Source organism: Uranotaenia lowii, chromosome 3 (assembly GCF_029784155.1).
Source record: "Uranotaenia lowii strain MFRU-FL chromosome 3, ASM2978415v1, whole genome shotgun sequence".
Taxonomy (NCBI): Eukaryota; Metazoa; Arthropoda; class Insecta; order Diptera; family Culicidae; genus Uranotaenia; species Uranotaenia lowii.
In genome coordinates, this window is record NC_073693.1 from 92,926,162 (window position 1) to 92,933,113 (window position 6,952).

Below are 6,952 nucleotides of genomic sequence, written 5' to 3' on the forward strand. Positions count from 1 at the left end.
TATCAAATGTTCTAGAAAAATATGCCAAACAGAAAAAAAATCAATATTTTTATCTCAAAAAATTTAAATAAAATTAATTTTCGAGTTACTGAACTTTGTTTGAAAATTTTTACGAAATTTGATTTGAAGATCTTTTTTTATCACTTTCAAATATTTCTCACATGAACAAATAATTATAAAAATATTTTTACCAATATGTCGATCGTTAGAGTATAAAATGAACTTCATAATGCCATATTTATAAAGCAATAGTAAACTCTCAATTTTTTTTATGAAGAAATTTTCCAAAATGTATGCTATGATTATAATTGATCCCTAGAGTCCAAAAAGATGTATTTTTCATCTGAATGGATCGTGATCATTGGTTATCATGAAATTACTAATATCTTACCAATAACTTATGTTTATCGAGTAATTATCTGCTAAAAAGGGCTAAAAATACTGTATCTTATCTAAAAACTAGAAAATTGCGCCTTAAAGTATGCAATGAATCAAGGGTAGATAACAAATTTTGATAATTCTCTTTGTCTGATGCTTAAAAGCTGTGAAATGAGAACTAATATGGCAAAAAATAGTCAACAGACCTTTTATCTTCGGATTTTATAAGATTTTTGCCTAGAGACAGGGCACCCTGAATAGGGGATCAAGTCTCCTTCAGTAAAGGATCAAGTCTCCTGTAACTTAAAAAATATCACTTTTTTTTTAGTCTTACTAATGACATGGTACTCACCTACCGAACTCATCTACGATTTCATGTATCGTTCTAACTTTTGGTCCATATAAACTTGAAATTAAAAGCTGTAAGAAAATGCGAAAGACGGCGAGTTGCTAAATTTTACAAAAAAAGATATGATGAAAATAAGAAAAGGGGATCAAGTATCCCCATCCTCCCGTAATCTAATCCAGTAACACCTGATCCCATCGAATGCTCGATCCAAAATGCCTTTTCTGCCGAAATGTCGAATCTGAATAGCATTGGTTAAACATATTCAGATTCTTGTTGGACTTTTTCTTTACACTACCAGCAGGGTTGCCAACATTTTTTGTCCGAAATTCAAAGACTTGAGAAATACCAATTAGAATACACCAGAGTATAGAACTCAAGCTTTTCTGTCCAGGATTTGAAGTTTTAGTTTTCTCGAGTAGTTATTGACAGTTTTTGTTTGAGTTTTCAAAGATCTCTCAGTAACTTGGCTGGACAAAGTGTTTGGTCGTATGTGAGATATTGCAGTTTTAATGAAAGAAGTTCGAAAAGTTTTATTTTTAGAGAATTGTTGTGTGGCGAGTTTCCAATATTTGAGAAATATGTACAATAGACTGAGTCGATTTGGGGTCATTTTTGAATTTCTCAAACCCTGGGGTCTTAAATGCTTTGTTTCGGCCCAAAACTCGTCCATGATTTTTTGCAGAATTTTTAAGTAACGTTTACATGAGTAAATTTGGACTTTTAGGTTTGTATGGGAAAATTGAACATTTAGTACTGAAAAATCATCATCATTTTTGTTTCTTCTGTGCAACCGAGCCTGCTAATGGTTTTTGTGCCAATTTATGAATTCTTCAAAGGAAATTTTCCGCTAAACAACTTTGTCGAAGACGTCGTAATTTAATTTTTTTTATTTAAGGACTTAATGAAAGCTTAATAATGATTAGAAGTGGATTAAGAGAATGTGTTTGTAGGCCCAATCATGTTTGTAAAATTGCACTATCCAAAAACCGGTAAAACGGAATAAATTTATGATTTTTGTCATTCAAATTTTGAATCTAGGCTCTAATCAACTTACCAAAAGAGATCAGAAGTTCTCAAAACAGATTTGATAAAGTTTTCACTACGGATGAAATGATTTCAAAATATGGCAACCCCAACTTTTACTTTATTCTATAAATAATAAAAAAAAATTATTGATTTTTAAAAATTACAGCTTTGTTGTATATAAAATATCAGTTTCCTACGTTTTCAATTAAATTTCACAAAAATATTACCTTAAAAGTGATGTTTTCTAATAACATCAATAGGCGCAGCGCATTTAACACGCACGATTTGAGGTTCGGAAATTTAGACAACTTTTACAATAAAATCGTTTTCTCGAAAACTGAAGGAGATTTTAATAGGAGGTGGTGCAATTTTAGTGAAAAAGGATGAAAACTCTAAACCTGAAGTTATAAAAAATAGAAACGATATCGCCCGTCTTGTGTCTAAATTTTTAACCTCTGTTGAACATGCTACTCCTTCAAAAAAACGTAAAAGGCAATAAATATTAGTTCTTACTTCTTTTGTTCTCATAGACTTATTTAAAAAAAAATGGATAGTATACTAAATTATTATAATGATAACATTGATGATATTAATACTTGTATTTTAAACAAAAATAATTTGAAAAAACTAAGAATTTTACAATGGAACATATGTGGAATGAATAATTTATCAAAATTTGACAATATTTTACAAACTATTGATCAGTCTTGTGTTGTGATCGACGTTATAATAATTTGTGAAACGTGGTTGAAGGAGGAAAACTGTTCTCTCTATAACATTCCGGGATATATTGCTTTTTTTTTCTTGTAGGAAACAATCGCACGGTGGTTTGGCAATGTTCATTAGGAACAATTTGAATTTTAAAATTTTGAATAACGTTTCTTTAGACGGGTTTCAAAACATAAGTATTGAACTTTCTATCAATGGGGAGTTTATTGACGTACATGGCATCTACAGGCCTCCATCGTTACCTTTAAATTCATTTTATGATCATCTTGAATCGCTTTTTTCTGCTGTTCCTGATAAACATTCATGTTTCTTCGTTGGTGATTTCAACATTTCTATGAACTTGACAAATAACAACGCTGTAGCAAAGTATAAAACATTTCTCGAATCTTTCAACTTCTTGTGCACTAATAGTTTTCCAACAAGACCAAGAAGTAATAATATTTTGGACCATGTTGTTTGTAAAATGGACGATATTATGCGGGTTAAAAACGATACAATATTCAACGATGTTAGTGACCACTGTCTAATTATTACCACCTTTGACCTTATCTCTGAAAGGAAAAATATTCAACTTGTTAAAACTATCACAAATCATACAAAATTAAACGAAACTTTTAGGAATTATTTGAGGAATTTAACTCTTGTTGAAGACGCTAATACCTGCTTAACAAACTTAACTGCCACTTACAATTCTATGTTTGAGGCATGTTCAAAGAAAGTAACGAAATATGCTAAGTTAAAAGGTAACTGTTGCCCCTGGATGTGTTTCGACTTATGGCTTCTCATGAGGTTAAAGAGTAATTACATCAAAAGAGTAAAACGGAACACCGAAAGTCAGCACCTGAAAGAACTTCTTGCTCACATTTCAAAAAAAGTTGAATTGAAAAAGCGGAATGGTAAACGATCGTACTATGAGAAACTTCTAAATAATACTCCTCACTCAAAGTTATGGAAAAACATTAACTCAATTTTAGGTAGAACGAAAAATAACAGCGCGATAGCTTTTAAAAAAATGATGCCCTAATAGACAACAAGCATCTAGTTTGCCAGTCCTTCAATGATTTTTTCACAAACATTAGTAAATCATTAGCTGGGAAAATAACTGTTGATCCATCCTACAATCTATTAACAAACATGAATCGAACTCCTAATTCGTTGTTCTTACGCTCGGCAAATGAAGTTTCATCTACTATCCAGTCATTAAAAAATTAAAAAAGTTGTGGGCCGGATAACATTTCTACGAGTTTATTGAAAAAACATAGTGAGCTCTTCGGACCAATTCTCGCTGAATGTTTCAACAACATTTTGGAAACAGGAACTCATCCTGATTGTTTGAAAACTGCAGAAGTAACTCCAATCTTTAAATCTGGTGCTCCAACAAATGTTACCAACTACCGTCCCGTTTCTAATTTGAGCGTTCTAAGTAAAGTGTTCGAGAAACTATTGATCGGAAGAATCAACCCTTTTTTGAACACCAATAATATTCTTTGCAACCATCAGTATGGGTTTAGATCCGGTTCAAGTACGCTAACTGCTATATGTGAACTTTTGGATTCTGTTATCGACAACATTGATAAGAAAAAAATTGTTGGTGGCCTTTTTCTGGATCTTAAAAAAGCATTCGATACTTTGGATAATGAAGTACTTTTGAAAAAAATTGAGTGTTATGGCATAAGAGGTATCACAAACAACTTGATTCGCAGTTACCTTTCAGGAAGACAACAATTTGTCCGTATAGATGATGAAACAAGTTCCCTAGGGAAACTTGAAGTTGGAGTTCCACAAGGCAGTAACATAGGGCCCCTCCTTTTCCTTTTGTACATCAATGATATAAGTAACCTAACGCTGCATGGACCACCAAGACTTTTTGCTGATGACACTGCCCTTTTTTACCCAGGAAAATGTCCCGAAGCTATAGTCAAAAACATGGAAGAAGATCTAGATACGTTGCACAAATATTTCAATTCAAATCTTCTTACTCTAAACTCAGCAAAAACCAAATACATGTTATTCCGTTCCTCCCGAAAAATGATCCACTTCACAATAGCCCAAAAATTGGGAACAATGTTTTGGAAAAAGTCAACAGACACATTCCACGTGCTTGTACCGCTCAAAAGTGATTTTTATCCGTTCGCGTATCAAAAAATCTCAAAATCTATTATATAAAATTCTCTTGTAACGGTGTTTGTAGTACTACTCCTCCAGAATGACCCAACCGATTCAAATGATATTATTTTTAGAATATTCTGTAGGCATGCGAATCGGTTTATATCGAATAAAAACAACAAAAAGTCGCATTAATTGTCCGTAATCATTGAATTTGTAATAAATTTAATCAAATTAAAGTCATGGCCTTCAATTTTTTCGAGATTTTCTTTCTTTTGGGCGCCGGGCGGTTTGTTTTTCGTCTCCATGGTCGAGGCGTCGCGAGCAAACGTCGTAGGAGGTTAGTAACTATGGCATTGCATACTGTTTAGTGGGAATATTTGGGCGCGCATTTCTCAACCAGGCATTATTTCAATGCATGTTGTGGCCATATGAAGCATAGATGTGTTTTTTCTTCTTGATTCCTAGATCATTTGTACAGCACATATAATTTTAATGAATGGCGCTTAAATGTGACGCAGATTGATATTTGGCCGATGGAATCAAAACCATATAAAAAATCTATTTCGATTGGGTGTTAATTACAACAAAAAATATTGTCTAAGAAATATGAATATGATGAATATGAATGATACTGATGCATATAATATCATGGTATGACTCTTTGCGGACGTTTGAAAAAAAAAGAAAGCTTTGTATTCAATTTCGTATAATCCAATACGCCTGGAAGGTTAGTTTTGATTCATATCAATAACTGAAAAAAGAATAAGATGTTGTCGACTGAAATATATCGAAAACATTTTTTTAACCTGTACAAATGTACGTAACTTAAGATGTATCAATCGCCTTCAAATTTTTACAACAATAACAAAATCCGATAGGATTGATATAATGAAAGGCCGAATGTAGAGAACTTTTAATTTTTTGCAAGCATAATCAATAAAAGTTATCAATAAAATAATTTACTTTTTCATAACAAAAAATGAGGATATGCATTTTCCGTAAGAATTTCTAGCTCAGTTTTTTCTACATAGTAGAGACTTTTGATCCGCTTTTTTGATGAAAAGTATGTTTTGTGATTGATATTCCAGTGGCAGCAGAATTTTGTTGTTGAATTTCCAATAAATATGACCTGAAAGTGTTAACAATAATATAAATTCCTGTCATTTCACACGTTCGAACAAGTGCAAACGCGCCTTTGAGCCATGAAACGTCTACCATTTAAGTATTTCATCTCTAACTTTTTTGAAGCTGATTTTGGTGAAAAGATGGATATTAATTAAACTGCTCCGAAGGATGAGGATGGTGAACAAAATGCTGTTTAAAAATGGTTATTCAAAAATCTACTGTTCTTATCTATTCTGCTCTAAAAAATATACTATCCAAAGCTAATTGGGAGCTGAAAGCGCAGTGTTAGGCATAATATTAGGCAAATACTTCAAAAGTGGTCCCGATATTAACAACTCTATTTATATAAAGTTTCAAATGCAATAAATTCCAATAAATGAGAAACTTTTGATCTCGACTTAAACCTTAATGTGAACTCGAACAAAGTGGAATAAATCAACTAAACGGTATACATAAAATGAAACATACATATTATCAACATACAATTATTTATGGAACAAGTTACTAAAATTTGGATTTTTTTTGCACGAGGCTTGCCAAGTTGGGTGATTACGTCAAGTGCTGAAAAAAAAATCAAATTTGCAACGAGAACTTGATACCTGATCATTCGACGATGTATGAAAATCCGAATTAAAGAAAAGAAAATTAAAAAGTATTCATGCTGTAAGATTGATTGAAGGTTATTTTTTGATAATTTAAGTTAAGGCCCGTAGAATTGAGTTAATATTCCTAGGTTTTATTTCGATAGAATTAAGTGGGACAATTCTAAAAAACGGAAAGGAGGGAAATGTAAAAAAACTGGGACACAGCTCAATATTAAATGCTTTTTAAAGTTAATGAAAATTGAAAAATATACGCCAAGTTTAACATGGTAAGGCGAAGTTTACCGGGTCTGCTAGTCTTATATATAAAAATGGAGGCGCTATCTTTGTGATAACATCACGTATGAACGGGCGGTCGGAATGAAGTGAAACTTGGTATCCGAGGGTTTTTGGGGCCAAGATGGTTTGTATAATAGTTTCAAGAATCTCACTATTTATAAAAGGGGGGCTCCCATACAAAATCAAATTGAAACGGGACATAACTTGAACAATTTAAATGCGATTCTCATAAAAATTGGTTCACGAGATCGAAAAGACACAAGAAGTTGATTCATTATGCAGACTGCAATTGCTCGCTTTTAAAACGTGGGGCTCCCTTAAAAAAATATGAAAAAATTTGAAAAAATATATACAA